This window comes from Natator depressus, chromosome 4, assembly GCF_965152275.1.
Source record: "Natator depressus isolate rNatDep1 chromosome 4, rNatDep2.hap1, whole genome shotgun sequence".
NCBI lineage: Eukaryota > Metazoa > Chordata > Testudines > Cheloniidae > Natator > Natator depressus.
Window position 1 is genome coordinate 50,643,356 of NC_134237.1, and position 15,718 is coordinate 50,659,073.

Sequence of the window (15,718 nt, forward strand, 5' to 3'; positions counted from 1 at the left end):
CAATTTCATCTTGTCTTTACTTTTTCATTTGTTACAAAACAAGGGCAGTTGCACATACCAGCACCTGAGAACATTATGGTTCCACAAGGATATAAGAATCATGTACAAGCAGTTTGAATCCCTAGACAACCTGAGTCTCCTTTCTGCTCAAGGAAAGGACAAGGAACTGATAAAATAAAATTAAAGAACATTATCTGATGGCTGGAATGTGGAGTGAGTGAAATTCACAGACAGTGACAGAAGAGCACTTTGGAAATTCCTTGCTTTCGTCAGTTTCATCTGAACTTTAGGCTTGTTTGTTTATATGCTCAGTGCATGAGAATGACTCCATGAAAAGTGTCTTAAATATTTGCATGTTAATAATTTCATTTTCTTTTCTTTAGTAGCAGCAGACTTTGAGTTGGATTCTCTCAGGCATTTTGTTCTCAGTCCAGCAAAGCATTTGAGGAGGTTGGGATGACTCAATACTTAAAGTTAGGCATGAACTTAAGCATTTTGCTGTGTTGGGGATTTTAACAACTCCACATATGTTTATGAAAAAGAGCCATATAGTATTAATTATTATTGGATTTTTGTGAAGAATCCAGGAAGACTTGGCAGATCTTTCACAGTCAGCAATAATTCAACAGAAAACAAGACAGACAAAAGTAGTGACGTTTAAGAGCATATAACTCTGCTAGCAGCAGACGTTCAGCTGGTGAAGGAGATTTTATAGCACCTTTCTCATGAAACATGCAGCCTTGGGAATTATCACAATTGATAATCAGAGGGAAAATGTCCATGCTCAGCAGTGTCCTGTTGGATGCTCCCCGGGCACCAAAATTGCCAGGGCTTTCATTTTATTTCATTTAGCTTGTTGGGAGGCAAGGTGGACTTGTATTTAAAATTGTTAAGTGATCCTGATTTCAGGTGACACTGAAAGGTGCCAGAATGGCAGCCTGGGCGACTAAAATCCTCTATTTCTATACAGAATAGGTGTAGCACAGGGAGTGTCAGCTTCCCCACATTGGTTTCTACTAATCTGGCTCATCCATGGTCTCAAGCGAGAGAGGAGTTTATCTTCCATAACCATTCAGAGCTCAGCCCCTTGGTTAAGATGACCTCCGAAGGGTGTCAATTAGTACCAGTTGTAGTGGTGTATTTGTATCCTGGATGGATACCTGGCCAACAGAAATTTGACTGAAAACAAACATTCACACCACAGCTGGGCAAAAGATTTTGGGTGAATAGTTTATTCACTGAAAAAATGCATTTGTGGTCAACCCACAACCATTTGTGAATTTGACACAAAATTACCAAATAGTTTTTTTGGGGGAAAAAGATTTTTCAAGACTTAGATGCCATTCACAAAATGGGCAGAGGATGAGTTGGTAGTGCCAGTGCCCTCCTTATGACCTTTAGCCTAGGGATTAGAGGACTCACCTGGACTGTGGAAAGCCAGGTTCAATTCCGACCCCTGCCAGATATGGTGATTAGGGCCAGGAACAATGGAAGTGCCCTAAAAATGGGGTGGCCACCGGCACCCAAACTGTGGCCCTGCCCCCCACACCACTCCTTTCCCACAAGCCCCTCGCCCTCGTGCCTCCCCTTCCCAAGGCCCCACCCCATGCCACCCCTTTCCTGCCCTCACGCTGTTCCTTCCCCCCCAAAGCCCCACTCTCACACCACCTCTTCTCCCCAAGACCCTGCCCCCCCACCATCACTCACCCTTATAGCTGGTAAAAAGTGGGATAGTATAGCCCCCTCACCCCCTCTGTTCTGGCACCCCTGATTAGGGCACTCACCTGGGATTTGGGAGCCCCAAGTTCAAGCTACTGCTCCAATGACTATGTATTTATAAAAAGTGGAACAGCTTCAAAGCGGGAGACAGAGAGGCCTAGCCCAGAATATCCCAAAGCACAGTGGTCAGGGCATTCTCCAACAGCGTGGGAGATCTAAGTTCAAATACCTTCTGCACTTCAAGCACAGAGCAGAATTGAGCCAAGGTCTCCGTCACATCTCAAGAGAGTGTCCTAAACACAGAGCCAAAGCTACTAAGGTGGGGAGCTGCAGCAGCACCAGCTCCACTTCCTCTCTCCACATACACCTACATTTTGTACCTTTAGCCCTTTAAAAAATGCCTGAAACAAAACATTTCATTTGAACCTCAATTTTCAGATTTGGTTTAACCCAATGTATATATCCCCCAACCCCTTTTTTTTTTGGTAGATTTTTCTCAACTGCCAGAGAACCAAAGTAAGTTATTCTCCCAGCTCTAATTCACAGAAACCCCCAAGTATTCTTTGCCAGTGGAAGAGACCTTTGGTTACTACTTAGTGCTGACCCAGACTAGTGGTCTGCCTTTGAATCAGTGAGCTCTGGAATAGAGAGACAGAAGGCTGCCTATTCCATTACAAATCACATACACAACCCCATTCCTCCTCCGGACTTTTACTGGGTATCAATGCACTGGGTATGCTATTACTGCTATGGTATTGTAACTGAAGCAGTTATGAACTTCGATCAAAGCCTCTCCGACATCCAGCAGTTGCTAACGGACTGATGTCACTGAATAAAACCTGTTCTAAACAAAGCTTGTGAGTGATGCACTGAAAGAGACAGCAAATGCCTCTTGATTTTATAAATTTATTCCCTTGGTCAACATCACTCCCTTTTCCATGGTGTTCTCTTCCAACTAAGATCATTCAAGAGCACTTTAATTTTATTTTATTTTTTAAAACTTACCATCACCACTGTTAATTCACTAATTTTTAACCATATGTATCTGATATGTCTTCCACAGAAACCCCCTAGTTGATAATACTTAGTCCTGCCATGTGTGCAGAGGACTGGACTAGATGACCTCTCAAGGACTCTTCCAGTCCTACGATTCTGTGATTGTTGAGAGGTTTGTAACTTGTATCAGGTTAAACTTGGCATAGAATGGAAGAGGGAGAAATCATCTTGTGAGCAGTTCAGGACAAGGTTCATGTCTTCCTGTATTTTTAATTATTTGAGTTATTGTAGCACCTAGGAAGTACAAACATGGACCAGAACCCCACTGTGCTAGGCACTGTACAAAACACAGAATGAAATATGCATGGACAGCACATATTACATTGTGGTCGATACTAGAATACAAACAATAGATGAGACAACTTTTTTCTATTAAAAAAAGTAATGTTACCAATTTGTTAATTGTATAGCAAAAAAAATTGTTAGTAGCTTTAGACACTTTTGGCCTTAATAGGAGAATGGTTTAATTTTAAAAATTGAAGGGTCTTTTTCTTGAAATAGGAATAAACTGTGCAAATGACCCTGGTATTTTCCGTATAGGCAGCACCCAAATGGAGAAAGGACTCACATTTCAGCTAGTGAATGGCTTTTATCAAGATGTTAATTCTTACTGAGATTCAGTATTTAAAATACAGCATTCTGTCACCGAAAGATGTCCAGCTAGAGTTCGATGAAAAAATGTGTTTACATTTTTTGAACAAAAAATAGCTGTTTTGTTAAAATGGGTATTTATGTTTGAAATGTCCATTTTCATTTAACTTTTTTTTAAAGATTTTTCATTAACTGAAAAATTTAGCCAGTCAGGTGTAACTTTTCAGTAAAACAAAATATCTTTGCCCAACCAAAAGGCGGGGGGGGGGGACAACTTACTTTTAGTAATTACATAGAAAAATTTCAATACATTTTTTCATTCACTTTGAAATTTTCACAGGCAGACATTTTCAACTCGTGTGTTCTTCAAAGTCCCTGAATTTTTACTTTTTTGTGAGTTTTTGAGGGCAGAGAAGTGTTTCAAGAGATTGGCTCCCAAAACCCAATTGTTGCTTTAAAATGTCATACATTTAAAAATTCACATGAAATGGCTATGACAGTTATCACTGACAATTCTGAACTGAGGAGAGAATACAGAGAGGACTAGAGCTAAACATATCCAGATGGTGTAGCCAGACAGCCAGCCCCCCCTTCTCAGACCAGCATTGCTGGAAACACACGGGAGCCAAAAACCACAGGGCACTTAACATGAATTCCAGCACAGCCTTTGAAGCTGAGAGAAGCACAGGTGTGCTGCTACAATGTGCCACTGGGAACATATACAACAATTGGGCTCACAGCAGGCAGAGGCGCTGTGACAGACATGGCTCTTAGCCCCTACTAAATAGCGTGATGCACACACACCAACATCCTAGGTGGGAAAATATTTACCCTAATAAAAGGAATGTCCAGTAGTTGACACTTATTGTTTCTCTCCCTTGCAAGTGTAAACTACTCTTGCGAGAGCTGGCGTCACCCAGATAGACCAGCCCCAATTTGGTAAAGAAAGGAGAAAGAGAATAAAGGAGTACAGAGGTATAAGTAGGGGACCTACAGCACCATGATTTTTGAGTGCTTTTCACTATCTATCTGCTGGTCAGATAAGTGACAGCCTCCCAAGGCTTCTGCAGCTAAGAGGGTCCCTAAGCCTTGTCCCTTATTCGTCTTTCCGCGGAATTGAGTGACCGATCCTGGCTTGGCACCGCTGGAATCGAGAGATGCAAGGAGGGTAAGAAGCACCCACACCTGATCTCCTATCTTTAGTGTACACATATTTTGAAATAGAGCTCTATACTTTGTTTTCTTTCTTTGGGATTGTAGCTTCAGTTTTGTAACTTGTTTGTGTGTGTAACATCTCTACATTTAAATAAGTAGGCACTAGCAATTTTGTAACCACATGATTAGAATCTAGTTTAATAAATTTTGGTAACCATTTGTGCATAAGCCTGACTTGTTTCTCTGGTTTACTGTAAAGCAGCCAACACAATTAAAGAACCTCAGCCGTTTTGGCTATAAAGCCTGGCCATTAGGTGAGAGTACTAAGAGCCTAGCGTTGAGTTGTGCCGCCTCCACGGGGCAAACTCTTGGGGCACCTGTCAGTCAATCCTGACTGCCCGCTGCGAAGGAGCTCTGAGCTCTAGCAGTTAAAGTCACGGGTGTGGAGAGGCTCTTAGTGCTGCCATTGGGGCACCTGTCAGTCAGTGTTGACTGCCCGCTGCGAAGGAGCTCTGAGCTCTAGCAGTTAAAGTCACGGGTGGTTAGGACCTTGGGGCATCCGTCAGCCTAGCCCGGGCTGCCCGCCGCGAAGGGACAGTGCGTCCTAGCGGTTAAAGTCACGGATGGTATAAACGGGCATAGCTGGCACCTCACCAAACATCCCTGGCCATCGGCTAACAGATGGCCACAGAAGAAACTAGACAGTGACATACCATTCCACCAAACACATGGAAAAGGTTGGCGGGGAGGGGAAGGACTGACCACTGGAATAGTAACTGAAACTACTTTAACTTTTTATTAATTATTATTATTATTATTATTAACTAGATTTCAAGTTGATCATTTTTATTCCAGTACAAGATTCTGGCTTTTCTAGAGAATGTGCAGAGGGGACTCAGTATAAATGAGTCTCAGAGAGGCTGCCACACAATCAAAATTCCTTTGAGGTCTGCTGGGATTTGTTTCCTTCAGGGGCACCTTAGCAGCTGCTGTGCTACAGCGTACACTCCCCTTTGCACACAGATAGCTCTGCATGTTGTTGTGGGGCAGGGGTAGGAGCATGCTTGGCCCCACAGATTGAGTCCAGTTTTCTTGCCCCCCACTCCAAATGCTCTCAGCTTTCATCAGAACAATTCCTTATTCTGTTTACACTGTGTATTGGGAATACCTGCCAGATTATTTGAGTTAGACGAAAGCATCTCCTCTCCTATCTAGTTTACAGCCTGCCTAACAAGTTCTGCCAGTTTTCAATAGAGGAGGCTAGTACCCCTGCTGCTTAAGCAATCAAACCCAAAGGAGGTTTCATCACTGAAGTTGCTCCAGTATTCTGTACCGCCCACATTGCTCCTCACCCAGGCACTACAAAGTTCAGTCCAAAAAGAAAACATGTATGAAATGTTAAAAAGTGATACACGCTCCAAAAGTACAGCATATCCTTAATGGGGTATTGTGTTAGGTCAGGTATTTTGGTCCTGGGCAAACCACTAATGACAAATTACATAGAGGAACAAAGTTACAGAAAGTGACACACCCTAAAGGCAATTTTTTCTTTTAGATCAGTCCAGAAATGAAAAGCTCTATCAGCCAGAATTCACTCAGATCTTATCCCTTCTGAGGTCTGAGGATCTGGTGCTCATGAGAAAAATATGCTTCCATTTTGTAGACCCAAGCCAAGACAATAAGAGTCGAGGCATGAGGGAACATGTTACTTGTCCTGCAGTGCAGAAGAGTTGATTTTCAAATGCTCTAAGATTTAGGCATTAATGAATTCAAGGATCCAGCAAGCAGAATGGAAATAAGAATGAATTAAAAAACAAACAAAAAAATCTGCACAGTTATGAGCATTTTCATGTGATTTATGAAAAGCCATATAAATTTATAATTAAGTAGTAATATGTGAACATTTAATGGCTCTTTTTCATTTATTGCCCCTTGTAGGTCTCCCAGTAATGCCCTGTTCAATGTTAATGTGTCAACCCTAATGATTTTGTTGTTTAAGAGCAGCTCCATGGTGCCAACTACCTAGGAAAGCCCATTCTCTAAAGAAGAAAACATATTAATAACCAGTCTATTTTGATCTCCCTGTTATTGACATGCAGAAAAAAGCACCACTCACTTTTGATAATAGGACTTCCTTTCATGCAAGATAGTGGAAGATTTCAAAGAATAAATAATTCCTGGTCCTCCAAGCTCTGAGAATAAATTTGTTGCTTTTCTGTTTTGCTTTCCTTCAAGATATGACACGTTAGGAAGGAGGGAGTGGGGGAACTATTTTGTGCTTCTGTGGGTAGAAACATGCTCAGTGTTTTATTCTCCATTGCAAGAAAATTGTAAGATCAATAGACAAGAGCTGAAAAGCTTGTCCCTCCTGACAGACACTATGCCATCTAAATGTTCCTTCAACAGATATAATCTCACAAACAGTAACAACAAAGGAACATTCAGCTGGCCCCTTTCTGAGCATGCTCAGAGTAATCTCACAAGGGGATAAAACCACAACAAGATCTGACATCAAATTAATTGAACTTGATCAAATCTCTGGCTGGCGACGTATAGTTCTGACTCCATTCTTATAAAGTTTAGATTAGCCAACTCCAAAGGGGGAAAGGGAAGTTGTTTTGCTTGTTGTGACAGTTTCAGTAAACAAGAAAAGAAAGTTGTAGTCCATGCTGAATAAGAATGCAGCACACACCTTCTGTTAACTGGACTTGATTTACATGAGCCTAAAGAAGTGTAAAAATTGCCAGGTGCAGTCACCAGTTTTGGTCAATGCCTGAGAATAACATGAGACCAGACTTTTGTTCCCACAAATCAGGATGGCTCCTGGATCTCTTACAAGCTCAGTTCAGTTTAGATAAACATCCAAAAATCAGATTGGGAAGGATTCATCAGAAACCTTTTGTCTTCAAATTGTGTTAGAAATATTCTTAAATCAGGTTCTCTAATGAGATTTATCACAGAATTTAGAACAACAAAGTATCCTGTCCATCCTCCTGCCAGTGTAGGATTGTTTCCTACAGCATAGGTATTAACGCTTTGGCCAGTTATATTTTAAATAAATTAAGTAATAGCATTTTCAACAAGCTTCCACAGTCTGTTACAGATCACTGTCAACAATCACAGATTACACACAGCCCTGCACATCATGGAGTAATACCCTTCAACATTATATTTTAAACAAGATATCTTTTTTCAGCACGACAGGACTGCATTACAAATAATGAGCTTCAGGCTAAAGAGTGATTACTGGATAAGAGTAGTTTGAAACGTTTAGCTGACCTATAGCAGGGTAATTTTAAGGCTCAAGGAAAAAAACTTAACAGATGAAACTTTTTATAAGTGATATCGTCATTAATTTACACCACACTGCTGCAGATAAATGATTTTCAGGAATACTGACAACTGAAGCCAAAAGAAATCATTGCCAATAATTTTTTTAATGACTACTATTGTCAGTACTACTAATCCCTCTGAAGATTCCACTGAGATCATTGATCAAACAACTGTAAGATAATGCCACTACGAATACAGTCCACCATATAAAACAGCTTTCTCTTTTAAGGCTTACTAAATCAAAAAGTGTGCTGGTACTCATAAAAGAGTGTTAAACTGCAGCATCTACAAACATCACATTAGGAAAAGAGAAAGTGAATAAAATAAAATGCGTTAGGCACAAATATTTTGACCGAGCGGATGCATACAGTTCATTCTATGACTGGGAGCTGAAAGGAGAGGGAAGAACAAGGAGTCATGGTCTCGAGTTGCAGTGGGGGAGGTTTAGGTTGGATATTAGGAAAAACTTTTTCACTAGAAGGGTGGTGAAGAACTTCAATGCATTACCTAGGGAGGTGGTGGAATCTCCTTCCTTTGAGGTTTTTAAGGTCAGGCTTGACAAAGCCCTGGCTGGGATGAGTTAGTTGGGGATTGGTCCTGCTTTGAGCAGGGGGTTGGACTTGATGACCTCCTGAGGTCCCTTCCAACCCTGATATTCTATGATTCTATGATTCTATGAACACAGGTCAGACGACTTACAGCAGCAGCATTATTGCTGTGGAAATCATTTGATCAGCAATGAGCACAAATTCAGATACATTAAGGGAAGGGTACTGAAAACACATTTGTTTCTTGTTTGCGCAAGAATGGCAACTACATAACAAAATGGGTTTGCTTGTTTTAAGAAGGTAATGTCACATTCATGTGTGGGTTTGTGTTTGGTAAGGGGGAGAATGATGAATGTTTTTGTTTGTAGGTTTTGTTTGGTTGCCTCTTTATTTCTTGTCTCTTTGCTATTTTTGCTGTTGACTGACCCGTGAGGGGAAAAAGCCAGCAAACATAATATTGAGCTTTTTTGGCTGAGTGCACTATACACATTATTGATTTGGTATCACAGTGTGCAGTCAGCAAAATTTTCTTCAGTAACTTCTAGCTATAACAAAAATAAAAAGATGGAAAAGTGAAGAGAGAAATGTACAATGGTGATTTTTTTAAAAATCTTTTCCCATTTTTTCTTTATCTTTACATTGTGACTTTGTATCAAACAAAATTATATCCCATCTAGAATTATCTTGATCTGTTTCAAAGGTAGCAAGACACGTATTGCAAGTACAGCTATGCACCGTATCACTGAATCGGAGAGAAGGCAGAACCAGTGCGAACAGCACCACCACACTAAAAGCCTTTTCTATCCGCCTTGTACAAACTCAAGAGGAAAACTTAAAAAACTAACAAGAAGCTCAGCCTCGCCCTTTATTTATTAAAGGCCCTGATTGTGCTCCTAATAAGTCCTGTCAGGGGAGTAAGGAGAAATGACATATACAGAGCCCTGCACAACCAGATTAGGGATGCCCATGATGCTAGTTTGGGGCACTGGAAGAAAGACATGGGCTAAGCACCGATACTCCCTCCCCCAGTACGTGGGTGAGGAAGGGCAGGGCATGGGAGGAGTTTTGGATTTGTCCCTCCAAGTGGAACAGTTACAGAAAGAAAAACCAGTAAATTACTCTGTACAAGGAGCAAAGGAGTCACATTTCCTCCCCAGAGCAACTTCTGGGACAATGCACCCAATACTGGCCCATATTCCGAGTATTTTGTATGCCCAAGATGCTGCACCAAGCATGATGTGGCTCCATCCACAACAATCAAAGGTTGTGCTGAAACAGCATAATTTAACCTTTAATGGTTTCATTTTACCCAGGAAAGAAATGAAGAAACTAAAGCACTGCCTTCATGGTCAGTACTATATACACTTCAAAGCAATTTGATATCAAAAGGCAATAATTCATAGTGAGAAAATATTGTGAGTAAAATTAACATGAACATGCACAATCTGTCTTAGCACATCACTGGAATGTGTGTTATTCATTGAAAAATTAAATTGTAGCCTCTCAACCCAGCTTCACATACTGAATGAGAATATATATGCAAGTTTTTAATTTAAAGACTAATGGGGGAAGGAGGAAGAGAGAGAGGGAAAAACAGGCTGATTCACTAGTTCCAACAGGAATCCATAATTTAAGACTGAGCTGCATGACAAATCAAGTCAGTCATTGTTTTCCTACTTGGCTTCTGAGGCCAGGGCTACATTACGAATTACATAGCTCATAAGTTGGGGTATGATGAGATGAGATTTGTGACCAACATAGCTGTGCTGGCAAAAGTAAATGCAGTTATACTTGCAAATCTGTGCTTTTGCTGGTATGGCTGATTTTGCTCCAACAAAGGAGTTCAGGGGAGAATAAACTATGCCAGCGAAAGCGCAATTTTGCCAGGATAGCTGCGTCCACAGTATGAGTGCTTTGCTGGTATAATATAGTAGTACAGCTACACCAGCAAAGCCTTCCAAGTGTAGACATGGCCTGAGAGGTAAAGCATAACTGAAGAAGCCTTTTCCTTCTAAAAGGATTGGGGTTTGGTAGGGGACTGAGTTGAAGTCTTCATGTTCAGTTTGGTGAGCTGACTACAGTGGTTTCCTTCCCTCCTGCACTTGAGCTTTCCAAAACTTAGATCTGGGTAGAAGGAACTTTTCCAGGAACTTTTCCCTTTCAGATATGCAGCTTGATCCTTTTTCCTTGCTTCCCCCAAAATAAGTTTCCTGTTCTGAATTCTAAGTATTCCCTCAATTTAAACAGCAGTTAAGAATTCTCAAATGGAAGTGCTACATGAAAGTGGAAAAATAAAGTCTACAATGGTCAACACTGGAAACTCTCCAACTGTTAGTGGATAACCTACAGCAACTCCTAGAGAGTCATTTTCCCTGAGTACCCAGGGGACTTTTCCAGGATCCATGACAGGAGACTCCTCAGCATCCCTGGTAGGAAATTCCTGCTCTCCTTTCAAAACTCTGTTCAAATAAAATGGGATTCTTGCCTTCTTCCCCTTCTAAATGCCAGTAATTGTATATTAGATCTCCTGCTCCTGTTTTCAAGATAGACTGACATTCCCTTGGGAAAAAAATATTTCCCCAAGATCAGAAATTTTTTGCCTCTTAAATTCTCTGTCTTCCACGTTACCCAACCTTTTCTCAGGGGCAGACATTTTTGTTCTGAATGTATCCACTGATGACCACAGTAGACTTCAGTTCTCCAACTTCAGGTAGTACTTCCATTTAAGATGTCTTAATTTCTTTTTTAGTATCTTTTAGACTGGGCCTCCGCATGTTACTCTCATAGGAAGCTGTCTGCAGTAGCAGTCAGTGGCTAGGCTCCAACTATGGGTCCAAAGACATTCCAAAGACATTCCCATTCCTCAGGTCTTTTCTTGAGTAAAAAATCCGTTAAAGTCTCATTCATTCTAGTGGCTTCGTTTTAGGACTGCACTTTAAAAAGGCACGTACAGAAAGGGTTCTGAAGTGAGTGTCTGAGGACCAGCATCTCTACTTTCCTAATTGCTACCATAGCTTTGAAAATGCCACTCCCCTGCTCATTCATATTTCTAAATATACTGCTGCAGCCACAATGTTCATATCACTTCTGCCAACGTTCACGGGTTCAAGTTTATTAGCAGAAATGTTTGTGGAAAGCTAAGTTTGAGTTTGCGGACTACTCGGGCAAAGCAAGTCTTCAGTGCACCTTCTGCAAGCCTGATTATAAAAATTATGTTCACTAGCCAATGAATAGAATAACATCACATGAGTTACATGACCAATCACAGCTAAGCAACACTATTCAAATAGTAAGCCATATAATAAGCATTTCTGGAAAAATGGATGAATAATTTCAAACAACAAATATACATGAGAAAACCACAATGTATTCATAGGAAATCAATGAACAAGGAGAGACCAAATTCAAATACATTATTAGTTGCATGTTATTTACTCAGCTGTACAGATATTTCCTTGTTCACTAGAAGTTCCATCAAATGCAGTCAATAGCCATTTTCCTCTTTCATATGGTGGTGCAGTCCCTCAAGACTTCAGTTCCTATGGGATGATCAATATTAAGGTACATATCAAGTTAATGAAAATCAAGTAAGCTATCCAGTGTATTATCCATGGGCCACACTTTCAATGGTTTAGGTGCAGGGGACTACCATCTCCTCCATTTTATACTCACTGTTCTGCTGGACTTTTCTAGTCAGGCTCTGTGTAACTCAATAAGATATTTACACACTATAGCTTTTCTGCACCAACACGTGGATGTGGATTCTTGGCCTGATGAAGTCAGAGAAATACTGCCATTAACTTCAGTGGGCTCAGGATCAGTCTATGCATTGTGTCTCTATTAGCCTAACTGCTTCTAGTTCAAGTCAGGGCAGGAAGGTGTTTGGTTCTTCTGTGTTGGAATGATTAAATAAGAAAAAAAGGGGGGGGGAGGGTATTCTGAATAACCTAGGAGAAGTTAAAGACTTACAAAAACCACCTTTTTTCCCTGCAGCTATCTGAAAAATTAAAGGAATAGTGCTGGCAATTTACCAGAGTCAAAAAAGAAATCCAGAGGATTTCTCCTGAATGATCTAAAACTGTAAACAGGAGTTGGTAAATCTCTTCTTTAGATAAGAATTAGTAATAATTTAGGATATTTGTCTAAAAGTATTTTGAAGAATTTTTCCTTTATTTACACAGAAAAGATGCTTCAAAATACTTTTATGTTTTCTGTTATAATTTCCAGCTCACCTTGCTTTTTTATTGTTATTTTTCTAAAGGAGAGCTGAGTGGAGCTAAACTTTTCTCTTTATAAATTTCTCACCTCTAATTTCTATGAATTCCTTGGGGGAGGGTTGTATGCACTTAAATTGTAGCGTTTTATGTTAGATTTAAGAATAAACTTGTTTCATAATTTCTTCTCATGTTCAGACCAATCCTTTAACTTCAGTGCAAGTTCTGGATGTGCAAGGAATTCATGCCTGGTCCTCTGACGCCTGCTCATTATTACTATAAGAAACCTTAATTAAAGAAGGAGGGAAGCAGTCTGACATGAGCACCCTTGAAACATGCTATTACAACACTTTACAGAGACAACCCTTACCCTCAAGCAGAGTATACAAACAAATCAGGGGTTACTTATGGCAGCAGCATTAATAATTAAATGTTCCTTCTAGAAGTAGAACAGGGAGACTTAGAGTTGCAGTTGGCTGGTAGGTCAGTAGCACCTGGCTGTTAGATGTTACCCTCAGGCTCCTGGGAAATTTCCAATGTGTCCTTCAGTTGCATAAAATGTGGGTGTGTCCATTTATTCCTGCTGTATGAAATTAGAAAATGGATGAACTGATGAGGATGATGATAATAGTAAGAGGAGTCACTGATTATCAACACACCCATATTAGATGGTCTGACTGATACAGGGAATGTTTCACAGCTCTTGTCTCTGTACATACAAGCTCAGATTGTCCCTGCTCATTGTGTAGTCAGAGGAGGGCCATCAAGACCCCTTGCCCAGTTCAGAAAACAGCCAGGACATTTGTAGTCCATTTGTTTCAGCGATCACTCTCTGGGGTGCAAACCACCCCAAAAGGGACAGATAAAGGAGCAAGGCATTCAACAGAGCTGGCTGCATATGGAGTGAGTAACAGGCAAAGAGGATGGTGTAGCTTTGGCACTCCTACCTTATATACCCAAGAGTTGGTGGGAATTGTAACTCACTGAGATGCAATCTTTCCCCGCACTATAACTTGGGCAGTGCAATGCCATACTGCAACCAATGCAGGCCACTGTTTTTAAAGCAAAATCTGTTCTATAGCCACAGTATCTTACAAATATTTCCACTGTAAAAGTGATCACATGTGCTCATTAAAATATTCCTGTACTTTGGGGTGCCTCTCTCTGGTTTTAGTTGGAAGCGTACATCCGGTGCACATTCCCAAAGGAAAAAAATCTACTCAGTGGAGATAGTTTCCATTAAATTTCTTCATTCACGTATGTACTCCAGTATAATCCTCTTAATTATTCTAGTCAGGATTCTATGCTTCAAAGCATATTTTGGACGGCAGGTGGTAGGTGTAGAATAGTAAGTGCCAACTGATCACCTAAATATCACTTCTGCAGAAGAATATGTTGCTTAACATTTAAAGTGTGAGAATTGAGACAGGCAAGCCAACTGTCTAGATAACACAGTTCAAACACCTGTACCAAACAATCTCTGTGTTTTCCTCTGAGCAACAGTATTGGAAACAAGAAACCTGCCAACAATTTCTTTTGCTGAATTCTTTACCTGATTTAATTCATTTTTTTCCACCCACTGCTGAATGTTTCTAATCTGAAACAAATCTAAACGAAGACACAGGCATAATGAGAAAGCCTCTCCAGAGGCTGGAACAGTTGCCATAGCAAGAGATCATTGATAAACTCACTCCACTGTTTCTATGTTCATTACCAATGGGGTTTTATCAATTTAAACTCTGAATTGGAGGATCTTCGGTTTCAAGATGGAAGAGACACTGGAGGAGTGACACTCTTCTCAGTAAAGCTGTGAGTATAACTGATTTTATTTTTATTTTTTTAGTTCACTGGCAGTTCCAAAAACTCAACAACAACAAAAAAATCAGTGGTTTGGGTCAAACCAAAGCCAAATTTTTTTAGAATTTTCAGCAAATCAAAAAGTAAAAAAAAATGATTTTTTGGACAAACAAAATGTTTTGTTCAACCTGAAACAAATCATTCCATCTCAGGCATTTTTATACAAAGGCAAAGGAAATGAAGGGCTAGATTCATAAAAACAACGGACAAGGGAGAGGTGGGAGCGTACCCCTTATACTCAATAGTCCAGTTGTTAGGGTATTCAGTCAGAATGTGGGAAACCCAGGTTCAAATCCCCGCTCTGGAGCAGGCTCTTGAACCAGGTCTACTCATGCCTAGGTGAGTGCCCTAGCCGCTAGGAGGAGGGCTCTCTGAATCTCTCCTCTTGAAGCTGTTGTACTTCATATAATTAATTAATTATTCATTGGAGCAGGACTGGAAACTGGGTCTCCCCCTTCCCAGCTAGCTATTGGACTATGGAATCATTCTTGCTGGCCAATGGCTATTCAAATATTTTATAGAAAGTGGAACAGCTTCAACAGGAGAGACTGAGAGAGACCCATGTCAGACTGCCCTATAGCCTGCTGCTTAGGACACTCACCTGGGAATGGGTAGACCTGGGTTCAAAGTCTCTGCTCCTAGGATTTCAAACTGGGTTTCCCTTAACACAGATGAGTGCTGTGGCAGATGGGGACATCAGCTCCACCTTCTCCTCCGCAGATTTGCCTAAATCCCCTTGTGAATCTAGCCCTCAAAATAGAAACGTTTCGTTCTGGAAATGTCAAAACGTTTCATTTCGACAGTTCTGAAAACTTTTCTCTTTTCATTTCAACCAAAACAGTTACACCAAAATCTACACAAATCCCCAAAACTTTTCGGTCGACCCAAATATGCATTTTTTTGGTGAAAAAAAAGTTTTGGATAAAAAATTTTGCCCAGCTCTACTCCTCATTTCTCCAAAAAGAACAAAATTTATAAAATGAGAAGGTAACATTAAGTCTAAGTGTTCTGTTGTTTCATTAGAAACACAGTGTGCATCTGGTGGCAGAAATTTACATGTCTATGTAACATCTACAGTGTGGAAGTTTTCAGCTATAGGCCAGAGCCACTCCACTGAAGTCAAGATTGAACCCTTAAAGAGTGATGGTGAATGCTAAAACTATAACATATCTTGGACAAAATAAGTCCATACAGTTCTCATTCTTTCACTGTTGCTCTTGCCTTGTTTATTCTCTAAGGTGCTAA

The 15,718-nt window shown here is 40.5% G+C and overlaps 1 long non-coding RNA gene across 2 annotated transcripts in view; it reads left to right on the plus strand.

The window, feature by feature from the left end:
• The first annotated feature begins 4,285 nt into the window (after positions 1–4,285).
• The window catches only part of LOC141986417 (uncharacterized), a 74,158-nt gene continuing 62,725 nt past the window's right edge, over positions 4,286–15,718 (plus strand). For both annotated transcript variants that reach the window (XR_012639278.1, XR_012639279.1), the window contains exon 1: positions 4,286–4,534. This is a non-coding gene — a long non-coding RNA (uncharacterized LOC141986417). The remainder of the gene's footprint in view (positions 4,535–15,718) is intronic.